General features: G+C 44.0%; 1 protein-coding gene across 14 annotated transcripts in view; it reads right to left on the bottom strand.

Annotated features, from left to right (window-relative positions):
- Nucleotides 1-21,883, bottom strand: part of l3mbtl2 (L3MBTL histone methyl-lysine binding protein 2) — a 158,345-nt gene that overhangs the window by 12,674 nt on the left and 123,788 nt on the right. For 6 of the 14 annotated variants that reach the window (XM_068019423.1, XM_068019420.1, XM_068019413.1 and 3 more), the window contains 2 exons: nucleotides 12,055-12,162; nucleotides 6,299-6,449 (listed from right to left, as the gene is read on the bottom strand). The exons of 1 other annotated variant lie outside the window; for it this stretch is intronic. The gene's annotated coding sequence lies outside the window, so the exon portion shown is untranslated. Of the gene's footprint in view, nucleotides 1-4,784; nucleotides 4,831-6,298; nucleotides 6,450-12,054; nucleotides 12,163-15,098; nucleotides 15,244-20,973; nucleotides 21,092-21,883 lie in introns of all 14 variants that reach the window. 7 more of the 14 variants (XM_068019416.1, XM_068019415.1, XM_068019412.1 and 4 more) reach the window with 6 other exon arrangements.

Raw genomic sequence — 21,883 nt, forward strand, 5'->3', positions numbered from 1 at the left:
TTACAATTTACAGTCAAGGTGCCACATTTAAAGGGGCTTTTTGCATATTTTGCAAAATGCAAATTTGTAAGTGGCATAAAATCAACCCTTAGAGTCAGAGTTATACAGCATAGAAACAGGCCCTTCAGCCCATCGTGTCTGTGTCAGCCATCAAGCATCTATCTATTCTAATCCTAATTTCCAGCACTTGGCCCATAGCCTTGTATGCTATGGCATTTCAAGTGCTCATCTAAATACTTCTTAAATGTTGTAAGCGTTCCTGCCTCTACCACCCCTTCAGGCAGTGTGTTGCTGAATGCAACGCTAATTCAATGTTAGTCACGCAATTAACAGTAAATGGTTAACTACAAATACAAGGTCCGAGGAGATACGCAGGTGAAAATGAAAGTGATTCCAATTCAAAGACCATGGTAAAGGTCAGAGCGTTATGAAGAAAGGTTTTTGCATTGGGATTTTAAACAGTGAGCTGTCATGGCTAACAAAACAACTGAGTTAGGAAGCACTTACTTTGGCTATTGGAACCCCAACCTTGGCTTTCACCCCATCATTTCTTCCATTACCAGAACCATTTTCTTTCATCTCTGCATCATTGACTTCCTCTATTCCTATTTCTTCCACTCTATCTCCAAAATCTGAGTGCATGGCTGTTACCTCAAGGCATGACTTCTCAAATAACCTTCTAGCTAGCCTCGTCAGATCACCCCTCCATCAGCTTTCACTCATCTATAACACCACAGCTCGCATCCTCGTCCACAATATCTTCATCCACACCAAGTCTAATATTACTATCAGCCTCATCAGGCTCCACTCACTCTTCATGGACTTGCCAACCCTACCTTCGTGATCGCCTCCTGTTGTATATCCCTGTATATACTCTCTGCTCCTCCGATGCTGGACATTTGCTTAAATTAGTGGCTGCTCATTCAGCCACAATGCTTCTGCCCTCTGGAATTCTCTTCCCAGTTTTCATCACTCCACCTCTCCCTGCTTTCAAAAAAACTCCTCAAAACCTCAGGGTGGGTGTGGAATTTAATTTGGGATATGACAGTGGAGCCCAATATGTCAATATTAAGTGAACCAAGGTTTAAATATTGTTGTCAGTACCACACCGTTTAGCATAGCTCTACTATCTGGCTTCCTTTAATTCTTGTCTTGTTCTAGTTCCAGTGACTTTCTGTTCCATACTCTGAGTTTGTTGTTTAATTACTGTAGGCATAAACTTAACTGACAGATTTTATAATGAGTCTGATTTATTACCATGCTAGTCTGTAGTGAAGTATTTTGAGTATATATAGAATATGTTCTGAAATCTGGCTCACTAATTTTCATAGGGTCTCTCCATTTATTATGTAGTTCTGAACCTCTGCTTTTAATAACATAAGCCCACGTGTCAGCTGCAGCTCAGTGGGTCATACTCTCGCTCGTGTCAGAAGATTGTGGGTTCCGATCCCACTCTAGGACATAAGCACCAAAAAAATCAAGACCGACACTCCAATGCAGTACTGAGGGAGTGCTGCACTGTCGGAGGTGCCGTCTTTTGGATGAGATGTTAAACTGAGGCCCTGTCTGTTCTCTCAGGTGGACATAAAAGATCCCATGGCACTATTTCAAAGAACAGGGGAGTTCTCCCCAGTGTTCTGGCTAATATTTATTCCTCAATCAACATAACAGAAACAGATTATCTAGTCATCATCACATTGTCGTGAAAGGCACTATAAAAATGCAAATCCTTCCTTTCTTTTTGCAACTATGCATAGTATCTTTCATTTCTGCAGCCAGTGCTGGTAAAGGTATAGCTATATTCATCATTTTGCTGCTGCTTCTGGATTCCTGGCCTTGATTATTTTGTTACAGTGGCTAATCGTAAGTAGGCTGCCTTTACTAACCATGTTGGAACAGACTTGATGACTCCTTACAGTCGCACTGCAAGGAAGTCCTCCAGTACACTAGTCAAGCCACATTAGCATCTTGATCACTGCCCACAGACATTCTTGACTCCTGTTACTTAACTGAGATCAATAGATTTGGGATAGAACAGTCTAGAAGGACTGCTTAAAGTTCCACTCTTCCACAAACCAATGGAATGTATGCCATCATCCAAGGCTCACTATCACTGAGGACCACTTCTGGTATTTTTTTTCTGAAGAATATGGATTTTTGCTCCTTGAATAACTACTACTTGCACATTAAAGCACAGACTTCTGAATGAATAGAATATCAGTCCATAGCTACCAAATATTTCCTTCTGCTTTTAACTAGATGTGACAACTTTCTGCCATGATCCTTTGGTGACCAGATGCAAGTCTACCTGGTGCTTATGCTGATGAGACCTGAAGTACAATTTCCCACTAGATTACCAATATCCTGGTTCACTGGCCCTTCCTTTACCTGTGTGTTGCAGTATCACTATGCCCCATTAATTTTTTTGTAATTTTTTTGTATTCAAAAATTAGAACCTTAAAATTAGAGTTCATCGCTAATTACAGTAATTTTCTTAAAGCATGCCTGCTTTTGCTCCGACTTATAGTCTTTGGAAGCATCTATACATCTTAGTTTTGTCTGATATGTTCAATTTTGCTTATACATGGGCAAGGAAACTTCCTGCTGATTACCATCTACCACCGCCCCTTAGCTGATGAACCAGTACTCCTCCATGTTGAACACCACTTGGAAGTAGTATCGAGGGTGGCAAGGGCACAGAATGTACTCTGGGTGGGGGACTTAAATGCCCATCACCAAGAGTGGCTCTGTAGCACCATTACTAACCGAGATGGCCATATCCTGAAGGACATATCTGCCGGACTGGGCCTACGGCAGGTGGTGAGGGAAACAAGAGGGAAAAACAAACTAGACCTTGTCTTCACCAATCTACCTGTCACAGATGCATTTGTCCATGATGTTATTGGTAGGAGTGACCACCACACAATCCTTCTAAAAATGAAGTTCACAATGAGGATACCTTCCATCGTGTTGTGTGGCACTACCACCGTGCTAAATAGATTCAGAACAGATCTGGCAGCTCAAAACTGGGCATCCATGAGGCACGGTGAACCATCAACAGCAGAAGAATTGTATTCAACCACAATCTGGCCCAGTATATCCCTCACTCTACCATTGCCATCAAGCCAAGGGATCAACTCTGGTTCAGTGATGAGTGCAGAAGAGCATACCAAGAGCAGCACCAGGCATACATAAAAATGAGGTGTCAATCTGGTGAAGCTACAACACAGGACCACTTGCATGCTAAACAACAGAAACAGCATGCAATAGACAGACCTAAGTGATACTACAACCAACAGATCAGATCTAAGCTCTGCAGTCCTGCCACATCCAGTCATGAATGGTGGTGAACAATTAAACAGGAGGAGGAGGCTCCAAAGATATCTCCATCCTCACAATGGAGGAGCCCAGCACATTAGTGCAAAAGACAAGGCTGAAGCATTTGCAACCATCTTCAGCCAAAACTGCCGAGTGGATGATCGTTCTCAGCCTCCTCCTGAGGTCCCCAAGATCATAGATGCCAGTCTTCAGCTAATTCGAGTTACTCTACGGGATATCAAGAAACAGCTGAAGGCACCGGATACAGCAAAGGCTATGGTTCCTGACAATATCCCGGCTGTAGTATTGAAGACTTGTGCTGCAGAACTAGCTGCACCCCCTAGCCAAGCTGTTCCAGTATGGCTACAACACTGGCATCTACCCGACAATGTGGAAAATTGCCCAGGTATGCCCTGTACACAAAAAGCAGGACAAATCCAATCTGACCAATTACTGCCCCATCAGCCTACTCTTGATCATCAGCAAAGTGACGGAAGGGGTCATTGACAGTGTTATCAATTGGCACTTAAACAGCAACAACCTGCTCACTGATGCTCAGTTTGGGTTCTGCTAGGACCACCTGGCTCCTGACTTCATTACAGCCTTGGTCCAAACTTAGACAAAAGAGCTGAACCCAAGAGAGGAAGTGAGAGTGACTGCCCTTTATATCAAGGCCGATTTAACTGAGTGTAGCAGCAAGGAGTCCTAGCCAAATTGAAGTCAATGGGAATCGGGGAAAACTCTCCACTCGTTGGAGTCATATCCAACACAAAGGAAGATGGTTGTGGTTATTAGAGGCCAATCATCTCTGTGCCAGGACATCGCTGCAGACCCAACCATCTTCAGCTGCTTCATCAATGGCCTTCCTTCCATCATTAGGTCAGAAGTGGGAATGTTTTCTGATGATTGTACGATGTTCAGTACCATTTGCAACTCCTCAGATACTGAAGCAGTCCGTGTCCATACGCAGCAAGACCTGGACAAAATTCAGGCTTGGGCTGACAAATGGTAAGTAACATTCACGCCACACAAGTGCCAGGCAATGACCATCTCCAACAAGAGAGAATCTAACCATCGCCCCTTGACATTCAACTGCATTACCATCACTGAATCCCCCACTATCAACATCCTGGGGGTTACCATTGACCAGAAACTGAACTGGAGCCACCACATAAATACTGTGGCTACAAGAGCAGGTCAGGAACTGGGAATGCTGCAGCAAGTAACTCACCCCCTGTCTCCCCAATGCCTGTCCACCATCTACAAGGCATAAGTCAGGAGTGTGAAAGAATACTCTCCACTTGCCTGGATGAATGCAGCTCCAACAACACTCAGGAAGTTCAACACCATCCAGGACAAAGCAGTTCACTTGATCGGCACCCCATCTACAAACATTCACTCCCTCCACCAACGACGTACAGCGGCAGCAGTGTGTACCATCTACAAGATGCATTGCAGCAACTCACCAAGTTTCCTTTCGACAGCAACTTCCAAATGCACGACCTCTTCCATCTAGAAGACAAGACGTATGAGAACACCACCACCTGCAAGTTCCCCTCCAAGCCACACATCATCCTGACTTGGAAATATAATCCCCGTTCCTTCACTGTTGCTGGATCAAAATCCTGGAACCCTAACAGCACTGTAGGTGTACCCACCCCAGATGGACTGCAGCTGTTCAAGAAGACAGCTCAACACCACCTTCTTAATGCCAATTAGGGATGAGCAACAAATGCTGGCCTTGCCAGCATCTCACACATCCCATGAATCGAATAAAAAAAAGGCACACTGGCTGATGTTACCAGTTAATTCAACACTAAAACTCTGAATCTTTACTAGTTGCAGACATGAATTTTTCAGGAGGGCATAGATTATATTTCTGTCATCTTAGCAGTAGCCTTTGTATTGCTGATGGATAATTATGGAGTGGCTTCTTAAAAATAGTGCTCAAAGGCTCATTGACTTCTATTCAATCTGACCGCAAGGTGGCCATCACTGGCTGAGACTCACAGGATCAGGAGTAGGCCATTTAGCTTCTTGAGCCTGTTCTGCCATTCATGGCTGATTTGTGACCTAACTCTATGTAACTGCCTTTGTCCCTATATCTCCTAATACCTTTGAATAACAAATGTATCAAACTCAGTTAAAATTTATAATTGATCTTGCGTCAATTGCCATTTGCAGAAGCGATTTCCAAACTTCTAGCACCTTTCGTGTGTGTAAGTGTTTCCGAATTTCACTCCTACAAGGTCTGGCTCTAATTTTTAGACTATGCTCCCCAGTTCAAGACTGCCAACCAGCGGAAATAGTTTCTCTCTATCTACCATATCTGTTCCTCTTAGAAGTCTAGTGCCTTCAAATCATGTTTCTGACTTGCATCTGCACTGATTTCTTTTTGAATCAGGAAAAAAGCAAGTACTGCTTTCTGTGAATTAGTACCTTTCAGCTCTTACAACAACTTTTCCTGCTCATTTCAGGTTTCACCATTGGCGTTTTCCTCCACCATGTTCTTAGAGTTCTAAATCTGGTAGCAAGGTCTGGAACACGCCCTTCGAGCTCATATGCCATTCTTTACCAGTGCCACTGCGGCACAGTGGCGCAGTGGTTAGCACCGCAGCCTCACAGCTCCAGGGACCCGGGTTTGATTCTGGGTACTGCCTGTGTGGGGTTTGCAAGTTCTCCCTGTGTCTGCGTGGGTTTTCTCCGGGTGCTCCGGTTTCCTCCCACAAGCCAAAAGACTTGCAGGTTGATAGGTAAATTGGCCATTATAAATTGTCACTAGTATAGGTAGGTGGTAGGGAAATATAGGGACAGGTGGGGATGTTTGGTAGGAATATGGGATGAGTGTAGGATTAGTATAAATGGGTGGTTGATGTTCGGCACAGACTCGGTGGGCCGAAGGGCCTGTTTCAGTGCTGTATCTCTAATCTAATCTAATCTTTATATTTCTTTTTGAAAAGCCTCAATTTTGGATAAGTACCTCAGGAAGAATATGATAGAGTGTATGGCAGGAATTGTGGGATGATATTTCTCATACATGGGGACGAGCCATATCGGCTGCAGTGACCTTTTCCGTCCTTAAATAATCTTCTTGCCGTCAGGTTATGCACCTTGATCTGTGATGAGGTCACCTATGAAAGTGAGTTAAACTGTCAATAAATATTCGCTTGTTCTTAAACTTTTAGTTGTTTTCCTGATATTTTGTAGCTTTTGCCCAAGTTTGACACCGCATTTCTGCTTAAAGAACCACAGTCAAATACGTTTAAGGACCTTGGTCTATTTACTTTAGAGCAACACAAGACTTCGAGGTGGCCTGATGGGGCTATAAACAATTAAAGGTCTGAACAGCATCCTTGTTGATAGATTATTCCAGTTTAACAGATTGGGGAGGACCAAGGGACAAGAAAAACTATGGAAGAGGAGAAATAGACTGGGATGTTAGGCAGTTCTTGTCTTTTTTCCAGACAGTGGTGTGCCTCTGGAATACATTGGTGTAGTTGGTGCCGATTCTCCATACGCCTTCAATAGGGAGCTGGACCAATTCTTAACTGGGGCAGGGATCGCATCATATAGATGTGAAGTGTCTTCATAGGTAATACTTGGTCCATGCAATCTCCTGGACTGGTTTTGATCACCTGAGGGGGGTCGGAGAGGGATTTCCCACAGTATCTTTTTTCCTTGTTAGCTCTGGGTTTACTCCTGTTTTTTACCTCTCCCAGGAGATTAGATGGCTGCAGGGGGTGGAAGGGAGGGAGAGATGAAGAAGCCAGTCATGAGGCTCCAGCCATCATGAGTGAATGTGGAGCAGGCTTGATGGATCAGCTGAATGACCCCCAAGCAAACAATGCTGAGATTCATGCCGCTGTTATAAAATGTGTTACTGGTACAAAGAGCAACTCTACAGATCGAGTCTACAGATTATGGGAAAAGAGTAGGGAAGCTTAAGGTTTGCAGTCCAGAACGGGGAACCTAATTAATGCATTGAACTATTAAATGGTATTAAGGTAAATGCAGAATAATAGTTTAAAATAAGCCAAGAAAAGTGAACAAGACATAAATCAGAATAAACAAAGCAAATTTAAAAAGTTTAAAACAAATATAAGGAAATATATACAAATATATTAAAAAACAGGACCTCTAGGGTTGTAATCTCTGGATTACTCCCTGTGCCACGTGGCAGTGAGGCTAGAAATAGGAAGATAGTGCAGCTAAACACGTGGCTGAGCAGCTGGTGTAGAAGGGAGGGTTTCAGATATCTGGACCATTGGGCTCTCTTCAGGGACAGATGGGACCTGTACAAGAAGGACGGGTTGCATCTAAACTGGAAGGGCACTAATATCCTGGCTGCAAGGTTTGCTAGCGTCACTTGGGAGGGTTTAAACTAGTGTGGCAGGGGGGTGGGAACCAGAGCAGTAGGACAGCGAGTGAAGTAAATGAGGAGGACATAGTAAATAAGGCCATAGTAAAATAGGACTAAGAGGAAGAGCAGGCAGGGAGATGTTGCTGAGCACAGCGGGACTGGTGGCCTGAGGTGCATTTGTTTCAATGCGAGAAGTATAACAGGTAAGGCAGATGAACTTAGAGCTTGGATTAGTACTTGGAAATATGATGTTGTTGCTATTACAGAGACTTGGTTGAGGGAAGGGCAGGATTGGCAGCTAAATGTTCCAGGCTTTAGAAGCTTCAGGCGGGATAGAGGGGGATGTAAAAGGGGTGGGGGAGTTGCATTACTGGTTAAGGAGAATATCACAGCTGTACTGCGGGAGGACACCTCAGAGAGGTCATGCAGCGAGGCAATATGGGTGGAGCTCAGGAATAGGAAGGGTGCAGTCACGATGTTGGGGCTTTACTTCAGGCCTCCCAACAGCCAGCGGGAGGTAGAGGAGCAGTTATGTAGACAGATTTTGGAAAGACGTAATGCTAACAGGGTTGTAGTGGTGGGTGATTTTAACTTCCCCAATATTGACTGGGACTCACTTAGTGCTAGGGGCTTGGATGGGGCAGAATTTGTTAGGAGCATCCAGGAGGGCTTCTTGAAACAGTATGTAGATAGTCCAACTAGGGATGGGGCCATTCTGGACCTGGTATTGGGGAATGAGCCCGGCCAGGTGGTCGAAGTTTCAGTGGGGGAGCATTTCGGGAGCAGTGACCATAATTCCATAAGTTTTAAGGTACTTGTGGATAAGGATAAAAGTAGTCCTCGGGTGAAGGTGCTAAATTGGGGGAAGGCTAATTATAACAATATTAGGCAGGAACTGAAGAATTTAGATTGGGGGTGGCTGTTTGAGGGTAAATCAACATCTGACATGTGGGAGTCTTTCAAACATCAGCTGATTAGAATCCAGGACCAGCATGTTCCTGTGAGGAAGAAAGACAAGTTTGGCAAGTTTCGGGAAGCTTGGATAACACGGGATATTGTGAGCCTAGTCAAAAAGAAAAAGGAAGCATTTGTAAGGGCTGGAAGGCGAGGAACAGATGAAGCACTTGAGGAATATAAAGACAGTAGGAAGGAACTTAAGCAAGGAGTTAGGAGGGCTAAAAGGGGTCATGAAAAGTCATTGGCAAACAGGATTAAGGAAAATCCCAAGGCTTTTTATACATATATAAAGAGCAAGAGGGTAACCAGGGAAAGGGTTGGCCCACTCAAGGACAGAGATGGGAATCTATGCGTGGAGCCAGAGGAAATGGGTGAGGTGCTAAATGAGTACTTTGCATCAGTATTCACCAAAGAGAAGGACTTGGTGGATGATGAGCCTAGGGAAGGGAGTGCAGATAGTCTCAGTCATCTCATTATCAAAAAGGTGGTGGTGTTGGGTGTCTTGCAAAGCATTAAGGTAGATAAGTCCCCAGGGCCTGATGGGATCTACCCTAGAATACTGAGGGAGGCAAGGGAAGAAATTGCTGGGGCCTTGACAGAAATCTTTGCATCCTCATTGGCTACAGGTGAGGTCCCGGAGGACTGGAGAATAGCCAATGTTGTTCCTTTGTTTAAGAAGGGTGGTAAGGATAATCCAGGAAATTACAGGCCTTACGTCAGTGGTAGGGAAACTATTAGAGAGGATTCTTCGGGACAGGATTTACTCCCATTTGGAAACAAATGAACTTATTAGCGAGAGGCAGCATGGTTTTGTGAAGGGGAGGTTGTGTATTACTAATTGGATTGAGTTTTTTGAGGAAGTGACAAAGATGATTGATGAGGGAAGGGCGGTGGATGTTGTCTATATGGACTTTAGTAAAGCCTTTGACAAGGTCCCTCATGGCAGACTGGTGCAAAAGGTGAAGTCACACGGGATCAGAGGTGAGCTGGCAAGATGGATACAGAACTGGCTCAGTCACAGAAGACAGAGGGTAACAGTGGATGGGTGTTTTTCTGAATGGAGGGATGTGACTAGTGGTGTTCCGCAGGGATCAGTGCTGGGACCTTTGCTGGTTGTAGTATATATAAATGATTAGCTGGTCTGATTAGTAAGTTTGCGGACGACACAAAGGTTGGTGGAGTTGCGGATAATGATGAGGATTGTCAGAGGATACAGCAGGATATAGATCGGTTGGAGACTTGGGCGGAGAAATGGCAGATGGAGTTTAATCTGGTCAAATGTGAGGTAATGCATTTTGGAAGGTCTAATGCAGGTGGGAGGTATACAGTAAATGGCAGAACCCTTAGGAGTATTGACAGGCAGAGTGATCTGGGTGTACAGGTCCACAGGTCACTGAAAGTGGCAACGCAGGTGGATAAGGTAGTCAAGAAGGCATATGGCATGCTTGCCTTCATCGATCGGGGCATAGAGTATAAAAATTGACAAGTCATGTTGCAGCTGTACAGAACCTTAGTTAGGCCACACTTAGAATTTCTTTCTTTCTTTCTTTCTTTGGCCTCCTTGTCTCTACCAGAAGGACGTGGAGGCTTTGGAGAGGGTACAGAGGAGGTTTACCAGGATGTTGCCTGGTCTGGAGGGCATTAGCTATGAGGAGAGGTTGGAAAAACTCGGATTGTTTTCACTGGAACGACGGAGGTGGAGGGGCGATATGATAGAGGTTTACAAAGTTATGAGCAGCATGGACAGAGTGGATAGTCAGAAGCTTTTTCCCAGGGTGGAAGAGTCAGTTACTAGGGGACATAGGTTTAAGGTGCGAGGGGCAAAGTTTAGAGGGGATGTGCGAGGCAAGTTCTTTACACAGAGGGTGGTGAGTGCCTGGAACTTGCTGCCAGGGGAGGTGGTGGAAGCAGATACGATAGCAACATTTAAGAGACATCTTGACAAATATATGAATAGGAAGGGAATAGAGGGATATGGGCCCCGGAAGTACAGAAGGTGTTTGTTTAGATAGGCATCAAGATCGGCGCAGGCTTGGAGGGCCGAATGGCCTGTTCCTGTGCTCTACTGTTCTTTGTTCTTTGAAGCACTACTTTACTCAAAGAGTGATAAATGTTTGAGTGAATGACAGCTCGACGTTTAATGATATGATGATATATTTCAGGGAACTTAGAGATTCCAACTAGACCACGGAGGTAATGAAACCTAATAAAGGGTGTATTCGGTTTACATCAAGGCACAGGTGGCAACATCCACTAAATTGGAAAATACTACAGGTCAAGCAAATTTTGGTAGAATTTCTTCTTTTGTGGATAATCTGTATTCACTTTGTATAGTCTTAAAATTCATTGGATTAAGACACACACAATACCAAAACTGTGAGGTTATAACCATCAGAAAAGACTGAACAGACTGGAGTTCTCTCCTCTAGAAAAGAGAAGGCTAAGGGGCAACCCAATACAGGTCTTTAAAATTATGAAAGGGTTTGATAAGGCAAACAAAGAAGTGAAAATGTGGGGATAGTCCAAAACTAGGGGGTCATGAAAAATAAGATAGTCACTAATAAATCCAATGAGTAATTCAGAATGTGGAACCTGCTACCATATGGAGTAGTTGAGACAAATATCATGGATGCCTTTAAGGGGAAGCTAGATAAGCGTATGAGGGTGAAAGGATTAGAAGGATATGCTGATAGGGTTAGATGAAGTAGAGTGGGTTGTATGCAGCATAAACACGAGCATAGACTTGTTGGGCCGAATGGCCTGTTTCGGTGCTATAAGTACTATGCAATTCTGGGTGTGTGTCTGTTTGGTTTGTGTGCAAGCACTAAGGAGCCAAGCCACTATTAGGGGGCTGTAACATAGTGGCAATGTTACTGGACTAGTAATCCAGAGGGCAGGATTAATGCTCTGGAGATGAGAGTTCAGCTTGGGGAACTTAAATTCAGTTAATTCAATTAACTAATAAATCTGGAATAAAATGCTAGTCTTATTAATAATAATGAAACTACTGGATTTCTGTAAAAAAAAAAACCCTCTGATCCACTAATGTCCTTCAGGTGAGGAAATCTGCTGTCCCTACTTGGCCTGGCCTACATGTGACTCCAAACCCACAGCAATGTGGTGACTCTGAACTGCCCTCTGAAATGGCCTAGCTAGCCACTCAGTTCAAGGGCAATTAGGGATAGGCAATAAATGTGGGCCTTGCCAGCATGCTCACATCCCAAGAATGGAAAAAATTAATCGGATCATCAAATTTTGTAATCGACTGAAGTGATTCCATCGACTTTAATTCTATTCTGAGAATATCTTTCAGGGAAGAGACTGTACAAGTCGCAATTACTGCTGTGCATTGTCTAACCATTGCATTCTCTATTATCTGACTAAAACACCAAAGCGCTGAAGCAAATTATTCTACTTACTGAAGTGTGAAGCGGAGCCTTCTTGGTTGTCTGATGAAATAAATGACTCAACATCATCCATGACTAAGACTTGCTTCATCAGTTGCAGTCTTTCAGATTCCTCGAGTCCTAGGATGTTTAGACATCAGCGAAAGGGATGATAAGTAACATAATATGCTACTAAGACTGCTTATTTCCACCTCCATAACATCAGCTAACCACCTCTGCCTCAATTCATCTGCTGCCAAAACCCTCATCCATGCCTTTGTTACCTCGATACTTGAATATTCCAAAGCACTCATGGCTGGCCTCCCATATTCTACCTTCCGTAAACTTGAGATCATTCAAAACTCTGCTGCCTGTGTCCTTACTCACACCAAGTCCCATTCGCCCAACAGCCGCCTGTTCCCTGACCTAGATTGGCTCTGGGTCAAACAACACACAAATTTAAAATTCTCAGCCTTGTTTTCAAATCCTCCATGGCCTTGGCCCCTCCTCATCTGTGTCACCCCGGTCCAGCTCCACAACCCTCTGAGATACCTGCACTCATTTATCTCTGGCATCTTCCACGTACCCAATTTTAATTGCTCCACCATTAGTGGCCGTGCCTTCAGCTGCCTAGGTCGTAGCTCTGGAATTCCATCTATAAACCTATCTGCCTCTCAACCTCTCTTTCCTCCGTTAAGATGCTCCTCAAAGCCTACCTCTTTGATGAAGCTTTTGGCCATCTGCCCTAATATCTCTTCATATGGCCTGATATCAAAGTTTGTTTTATAACGCTCCTGTGAAGCGCCTTGGAACATTTTACATATAAATACAAATTTTGTTGTGTTTTAATTTCATTCTCTTTATATGCTGGTCAATATAAGAACATAAGTACAATTTTAATTTAAGGAATGAAGATCATTCCTGTACTTTCTCCTTATATCATATTGTATTAGCACTAGATTGTGTACCTAGCTTCAGAGACGTGACACTTCTAATAAGACCCCCAGATACCATCATGACTTGAGATGCTGCTGCTAAAAGCATCCACAGAAAACCCCAACTCCTAATTACCACTGGTTCAAACACCATTCACAGAGAGCTTTTTTTAAGCTTACTTGATGGTGATTTGCATAAACTGACCAAAAAAAAAATGTTTTAATGACCCACACCAGCCTCACTTATCTGTTTGCTGGTGAACTTTAACTATTTTCACAATGAAATCTTATTTTTATTTTTAGGTTGACTCATTGGGACGAATATTTCTGGTCTCAAGGAGGCAGGACCAGGAGCAAAAGCAGAAAAGTGTGTGTCGGGTCAGCTACCTGACGCATTACTGCCCCCGAGCAATCTTGCCAGAGGTACGGTGCGTGTGACAGAAGTTACCTGCCTGGGGAATGGTGGGTAGCCAATTGGGTCCATTATTGGGCCAAGTGGGGGATAGTTGCCACAGTCAGGATCTTCCCGCTGGCAGTCAGATCCCCACCAAGACTGGAGCCAGTCAATGAATTTGAGGCAGTCTCCCAGCAGCAGGCCAGGATGCCTCTTCTCCATCACCCAGCATGGACCTGCTGGGATGCAAGGCCACAGTGGAGCTGTAGCCCATTCTGCAAGGGCATATCCCCTCCACAATAATGGCCTACAGCTGTGGCCATGAGGCATTTTTAAATTTTTACAATGCTGCAGAAAGCGCCTCCATTTTGAGGCACCCACAGGGTCTCCTGCCTCAGCAGCATTACCTCTCCTGGTGGGGGTTGCCGGTTGGACACAGCTGTGAGTCCTCCTACTTCACTAGTCCGCACCCGACCCCCACCTTTAATTGACAGCGCTCCCGGAGCAGGCTTAAATGACCAAATGGCTCCTGACATTACAGTCTTGGTCCAAACACAGACAAAAGAGCAGAACTCCAGAGGTGAGGCGAGAGTGACTGCCCTTGACATCAAGACAGCATTTGACTGAGTACGGCATCAAGGAACCTTGGCAAAAATGAAGTCAATGGGAATCAGGGGAAAAAAACTCTGCTGGTTGGAGTCATACCTAGCACAAAGGAAGATGGTTATGGTTGTTGGAGACCAATCATCTTAGCCACAGGACATCACTGCAGAAGCTCCTCAGGGTAGTGTCCTAGGCCCAACCATCTTCAACTGCTTCATCAATGACTTTCTCACCATTATAAGGTCAGAAGTGGGGATGTCTGCTGATGATTGCACAATGTTCAGTACCATTCGTAACTCCTCAGAAACTGAAGAAGTCTGTGTCCAAATGCAGTGAGACCTGGACCAGATTCAGGCTTGGGCTGATAAGTGGCAAGTAACATTCGTGCCACAGAAGTGCCAGGCAATGACCATCTCCAAAAAGAGAATCTAATCTTCTCCCATGACATTCAATGGCCAATGGCATTACCATTGCCAAATCCCCCACTATCAAATCTTGGGGGTTACCATTCATCAGAAACTGAACCTGCCATATAAATACTGTGGCTACAAGAGCAGATCAGAGACTGGAAGCTCTGAGATGCGTAACTCACCTCCTGACTCCCCAAAGCCTGTCCATTATCTACAAGGCACAAGTCAGGACTATGGTTGAATACTCTCCACTTGCTTGCATGAGTGCAGCTCCAACAACACTCAGGAAGCTCGACACCATCTAGGACAAAGCAACCTGCTTGACTGGCACTCATCCACCACCTTCAACATTCACTCCCTCCATCACCGACGCACAGTGACAGCAGTGTATATCATCTACAAGATGCACTGCAGCAATTCACCAAGGTTCCTTCGATAGCACCTTTCAAACCCGCGACCTCTACCACCTAGATGGACAAGGGCCGCAGGCACATGGGAACACCACCACCACCTGCAAGTTCCTTTCCAAGCCATACACCATCCTGACCTGGAACTATATTGCCGTTCCTTCGGTGTCGCTGGGTCAAAATCCTGGAACTCCCTTCCGAACAGCACTGAGGGAGTACCTACACCAGATGGACTGCAGCAGTTCAGGAGGCAGCTCACCACCACCTTCTCAAGGGCATATATGGATGGCCAACAAATGCTGGCCATCAAAGAATAAAAAAGACATACCACCATGGCCACTTCCGAGTTCCCCACCAGAATCAAGGCAGACATCGGGATAAAATCCATCCCGTTGTGTCAATTCCCAAAAATGCAGCAGCTTCTTTTTCGCTTTTCAACTGAGACTTGGAGATTTCAGCTGCTCTTTGAATATCTGTAGATTTTTGTAAAATTAAATAAATGTCTGAATAGTCTCTTTAATCATACCCAATTTTACCCTGCAGACTCTCAAGTCTCTAATTATATTCTCTAAATTCACATGGTTTAGAAAAAATTATTCTGTCATGTGAGTCAATGCTTTCAGGTAATCCTTGTACACCAGCATTAAAAGCTGGTCTCTTATACGTTATATGGTTTCATAGGTTATAATGGATTTCAAAACATTTATAGAACACATCAAGCTTATCCTTTTATGATGAAAGGTCACTGACCGGAAACATTAACTCTGTTTCTCTCTCCACAGATGCTACCTGACCTGAGTATTTCCAGCACTTTGTTTTTATTTCAGATTTCCAGCATCTGCAGTATTTTGCTTCTATTATATAAGCTTGTCCTTTTGCTGCTCTAAAGGATGTGTTTGATATGCCCAAATAGTCTTTGAAAGCTTAGCATATGTTTAGAAATTTCCATTAAACATCACCAATGCCATTCAGAGACAGGGACTACAAGCTTTTCCAGCCTATCCTTCTACTCCTGTGGCAGTCAGGTATGAACTAGAAACCTACCTCCACTGTCACCAAAATTCACATACATTGCCTCACAGAATCAATGCAAGCCACTTGATTAGAACTTTCAGGTCTTTTCTGATTTATATGAAAATATATCCCTTCCAATACCCTAATTCTCTCACCTTACCTCCCAACTGCACATTAACATCCCTAATATTTCATCATTACTCGTGCATGGCAGATTACTCCCAAAATTTATTTCCCTTTAAGTAAAGAAATCCTTTTTAATACTGTTTTTAAATTCAATTTTCACTTATTTAAAGTGCACTGCTTCTGGTTTTACTAACAATATTTTGGATTCACCAATTGTTTAATCCAAAATGGAGGTCATCCTCTTCAAATTACAGCTTTTCTAATTTCACTTCCTTTACACTTGTAATTATTTTGCTCTTTACTGAACCTTGTCCAATTATTGCACCTTTTTGCTGTTGTAGAATGAACATTACTGAACACGGGTATTCCAGGTGTGGATTAAGCAGCAAACTCTACACACCTGTACTCCACAGATCTGGTAAATATCCAGACATAATGTTGCCTCTTTGACTCTGAGCTGAGCTTAAAATCTTATATCCTTTCCATTTCCAAGACTGAATCGGAGTGACGTCACAGGAAAGCGGATAAGTGATTGGTGAGCATTTCTCTTTCTCTCTCTTGAAACTGGGGCAGTCTTTCAAATTAGGAGCCAGGAAATTAATAACCTCAATCAGGGTGAATATAACAGTGAGTGAATTAATAAGAGTAAAGGCACAGATCAGGTCTCGAGGCATTAATTAGATATAATAGTTTCAACAAGAAGGAATAAAGTTTTTTTTTAGATCATGGATGGACATCTGCAACCTTTGCTTGCAATTCCTGCACCATGTGAGAACTCCAGGACACTTCATGTGTCTTGGGTGACCGCGTGTAGGTAGCATCTCCTGCTGTTTCAGGTCGAGCTCAGGATTACTGAGCTTGAGGTGCAGCTGGAGTCACAGAGGAGCATCAGAGAGTAGGAGAGTTTCCTGGATGGTATTTTCCACAGGCAGTTAGAGTTCAGGATACTAGGTCAGTGGCCATCCAGAAGACTAGCAAGAGGCAAGTGGTGCAGGAATCTTTTGGATGTGTGCCTCTCACTGACAGTTAGTCAGCTTTGGAGATTGCTGGGAGTGATGATATCCTGGAAGAGTGCAGTCCAGAGAAATGGGCAAGGCACTGTACAGGAGGGAGAAGCAAGGTGTAGAAATGCAGTTGTTATAGGAGATTCATAGTCAGGGGGACAGACAGGCATTTCTGTAACTGTCATCGTGAGTCCTGCATGGTGTAAAAATAGGAAGATGGGAAGGATCAATGCGTGGCTTGAAGCATGGTGCAAGAGGGAGGGCTTCAGATTCTTGAGTCATTGGGACCAGTTCTGGGGCAGGAGGCACCTATTCAAAAGGGACGGTTGCACCTCAACAGGACTGGGACCAATGCTCTGACGGGAAGGTTCACTCATGTGGTTGGGGAGGATTTAAACTAAGTTGGCAAGGGATGGGCACCATGTATAGAAGTAGAAAAGAGAAATAAGGTGCACAATGTGAGTGTTGTACAGTACTAGAGAAGGGAGTAGTTCCATATTAGATAGCAGACTGAGAAGGACTATGAGAAATGCAAAAACAGGAATACAATGCATGTATGTAAACGTACAAACTGTGGTGAATAAGGTTGGTGAGCTACAAGTACAAATAGCAGTATGGGAATATGATGTAGTGGCAATAACAAATACTGTTATCCACTGGGAGGTGGGGTGGCAGTATTGATTAGGGAAGGCATTGTTGGAAAGAAGGGAGATCCTTGAGGGGGCAAGAACAGAATCCATTTGGTTAGAGTTCAGAAGTAAAAAGGATATGATCATGCTGTAGGGGTATTCTATAAGCCTCCAAATAGTGAGAGACACATAGAGGAGCAAATTTGCAGGGAAATCCATAATGAAAGCCAATGCTCTACAGATTTCCTTCAAAAACCTAGGACGTTTTCCACCCAACCCAGTGTTCAGTCTCTAATCTATCAAGTACCTCTGCCTCCTTAATTTCAAAACTTTCTACCATATTTGGCATACTACAAAAATTCGATTGAAAGTTAGGATTATCCTGTTTGTCGAATAGTTATAGTGAATAATTATGAAATGATTTGACCATTTCCTCTTTATCTTCAATCTTACCACTGCTTTTCATCCTTTAGAATTCTAACTCTCTCTAACCATTCTATTAGTATTATGAAATTGAAAAACATGTTTTAATATTTTCTGTATTTATCCTTAAGGCTCATTTTGTACCTCTATCAGCAAGCAGCTTTCACAAGTGTTATTTACTGGAGTCCTCACCTCCATTAAGTCAAGTCTTTGGTTAATTGCCAGTGACACCCACATCCTGTGAATGATTTTTTTTTTTTTTTTTTAAGTAGTTTGCATTTGGACCAAGTTTTAGCAAGTGTTTGAGAGATACTTTTGTGGAGGGCAGTGACAGCTTCACAATATTGGCTTGTTGACGATTGCGGATTGTGGAAATGCTGCTGGACTTGCACAGGAGGCTCCCAAATCAGGAGCAGCAGCAAGGAAGGCAGCAAAGACCAGCACAGGCATCAAGAAGAGGAGGCATTAGAGAATGCAGGTCTTCAGGAAGAGAACGTACCTGAATTTCACTGAGCAACAATGTGAAAGACTGCATTTCAACAGGCAGACAGACACGTGCTTGTGCCACCTGTTAGGACAAAAATTGCAGCTGAACACAAGAGCAAGTACTGCACTGCCTGTGACAGTGAAGGTCACTGTAGGTTTATGCCCTGGCCCTTTCCAAACTGCTTCCGGTGACATCTGCAACATTCGCCAGCTTGCTGTGCACTCAGCATTCTGGCAGGTCCTTGATGCACTGCTTGCTTGGCACTAACAGCTCATTACCTTCCCCACAGAGGCTGACGAGCTGAAAGAAAGAGCACTGGGATTTTCCCACATCACTTCATTCCTACAGTTGCTGGACATCATTGATGGCAATTGCATAGGCCTGTCTGCTTCCCATCATGAACCAGCACTGTTTTCAACAGGAATTTTGCCATTCACTGAATGTTCAACATGTTTCTGCCCGCAGGTCATGAGTGATGCAGACCTGTGCCCGGTCTCCTGGCAGTCGTCAAGAAGCTTTCATACTGCGCCAGGTCACGATACTTCAACATCGAAGGGGCAAGGGGTACCCCCTCATAACTGCTCTAAGGAACCACAGAAACGGAACGCCACGCATTCAGCGTTCTGATTAAGCAAACCAAAAGTATCCTGCACAATTGTTCCATTGTCTGAACAATTTGGGATGGGTACAACCTGGAATAAGTGTCAAGATTCATAATTGCTTGCTGCATGTTCTACAATCTTGCTATACAAAGAAAAGACAGACTTGCATTAATATGACACCTTTCATGACCTCAGGATGTCCAACAGTGCTTTATAGCCAATGAAGTACTTTTGAAGTGTGATCATGTTGTAATGTAGGAATTGTGACACAAGGTCCCAAAAACAGCAGTGTGATAATGACCAGATAATCTGTTTTAGCGATGTTGGTTGAGGGATAAATATTGGCCAGGATACAGAGGAGAATTACCCTGTTCTCCTTCAAAATAGTGCCATGGAATCTCTTATGGCCACCTGAGGGGGCAGCCGGGGCCTCGATTTAACGTCTGATCTAAAAAAAAAAGCACCTCCAGGAATGCAGCATTCCCTCAGTGTTACATTGGTAGTGTCTGCCTAGATTTTGTGTTGAGGTATTTAACATGAGACCCGAACCCAGAACCTTCCGACTCTGAGGTGAGAGGGCGATCCACTGAGATAGGGCTGACACTGGCCACAAAGGGGAGGTGCCTCAGTGCTTCTCGAGGAGGAAGGTGAAGAAAGGAATCAGGAACCAGAAGATGCAGAGAAAGATGCACAGCCCAGCAGAGTGGCAGCAAATTATTGAGACAATGTTCTGCTGAGCTATCCTTCCCCTCCCCAGAGCATTCACCTGACCCAGTCCTGATACCAGTCAATGCCCTCAAACCTTTGTTCCTGTTACATCACTAAGATTATGAAGAGCAAAACAAAACAATTTTACTTCTACTCCAAAGGTCTCCAGACAAATGGTGACATGACTGATGCCCATCTATAGATCACCTGCCTGCCTCATGTAGTCATTTGCCTATGCTAATGCTCCAAAGATGTGGTGTCCCCAGTGATTACAGCTTGGGAGATGACAGGCTGCTGAACTTCCACTGAGGGCACTTGGGAAAACCATGGTGGGTGGCCTCGTGGACCTCTGACCTTTGAGGACCTGGTTGTAGACTGCTGGGATTTGGCTTTGGCCGGGGCAGTCTGGTCCAGTTGACTGTCTCGCACCAACACAGGTGCTGGTTTCAAGACTGGCAGGGAAGCAAGTTTGCTGCCATCCCGAGAGGATAGCAGGTGCCTTCCCCATGGAACCAAGGTTACTTTCGGGAGACTGTGCCTCAGCGCTCCCAGTAAACTGCGTGAGAACAAAGTGCAGGTATGCTGGGAGACTCTCAAAGCCTGAAGAAATACTAGATCCAGAACTAAGGTGGCAGTTGTCTGAGCTGCCATCAGTGGCTCCATGGATGTAAGTCTTCCTACAGCGCTTGTAGAGATGACACTCACTTCATGGCTGACTCTATGTTCTCAAAGTCACGTGAAAAGTCTTTGGAATTCTCTTCCTCAAAAGGCGGTGGAAGCAGAGTCTGAATATTTTTAAGGCAGAGGTAGATAGATTCTTGATAAGCAAGGGGGTGAAAGGTCATCGGGGGTAGGCAGGAACGTGGAGTTGAGGTTACAGTCAGATCAGCCATGATCATGTTGAATGGCGGAGCAGGCTCGAGGGGCCGAGTGACCTGCTCCTGCTCCTAATTCGTATGTTCATATATCCAAGTTGGAGCTAGAATCCTCCATGTCCTCCAGCACTGTCCGCAAGCGCACACATCTTATTTTAATAAATAAAACCATCACATCACTCCAGTAGGCAGTGTCTTACTGCACCGATTCCTTTAGTATTTTCTTTTGTACAGAGCAACTGTGACTGTTTGACACTCAGCACTGGTTACATAAACAAACAGAGGCTGCATCCTTTGAACAGTAGCAGTGACTATCAACATTTTAAAAATGGTACCTTACAGTTCAGTGCATAGGACCTTCTGTTCCAATTATGGGGAAAGGACAAAAATCACTGTAATGCCTTCATCATAATCTTGTTTTTTTTCCAGTCTTAACCAGATATTGTTCTGCATCTGAGCAATAAAGTTGAGCAAAATAAAGTGATAATAAATTTAATGTCTAACAATAATGTACAATCCATAACCTCTTGACAATAGTCTCTTCCTCCCTGCATTTTCACTCTGAAAATCAAGACTCATTCGGTCTTCCCCCCAACCCCCCTTCTCTAGTTCATTTTTAGCCACGACCTTAGGAACTCCATAAGTCTCCCATTCTATAGGCTATTAAAATCCAAGCTTGGCATTACCTAACCACTGGTTCTCAATTTACCTTTGCTTCTGGTCTACTTTTCCAGGTTAAATGCCATTTGGCACAATCAGCCTTGGACCTTCAGATATGCTTCTCAAATGAAGGGAGTAAACTGAAGTGACTGGGCATCATACATTTAATCATTCAAACCATCATCCCTGCGCTTGCTGACCTACATTGACTCCACGTCCCGGAATGCCTCCATTTTACAATTTCCATCCTTGTGTTCAAATCCTCCATGGTCTTGCCCCTCCCAACCTCTTTAACCTTCTCCAGCCTTATGAGCACTCCTTACTCCTCCAACATGGACCTCTTGATCATCTTAGACTTCTTTCACCTCATTATTGGTGATCATGCCTTCAGCTGCCTAGGCCCCAAGCTCTGGAATTCCCTCCCTCATTCTCTCTGGCTTCCTTTAAGACCCTTTTTAAAACCTCTCTCTTTGATCATCGGTCCTAATATTTCCTTATATGGCTTAGTGCCAAATTTTGGTTGATTGCACTCCTGTGCATTCCACTAGCCTTTAAATTATTTTTGTACACATCCATTAGTTTTTA

Source organism: Heterodontus francisci, chromosome 41, assembly GCF_036365525.1.
Source record: "Heterodontus francisci isolate sHetFra1 chromosome 41, sHetFra1.hap1, whole genome shotgun sequence".
NCBI lineage: Eukaryota > Metazoa > Chordata > Chondrichthyes > Heterodontiformes > Heterodontidae > Heterodontus > Heterodontus francisci.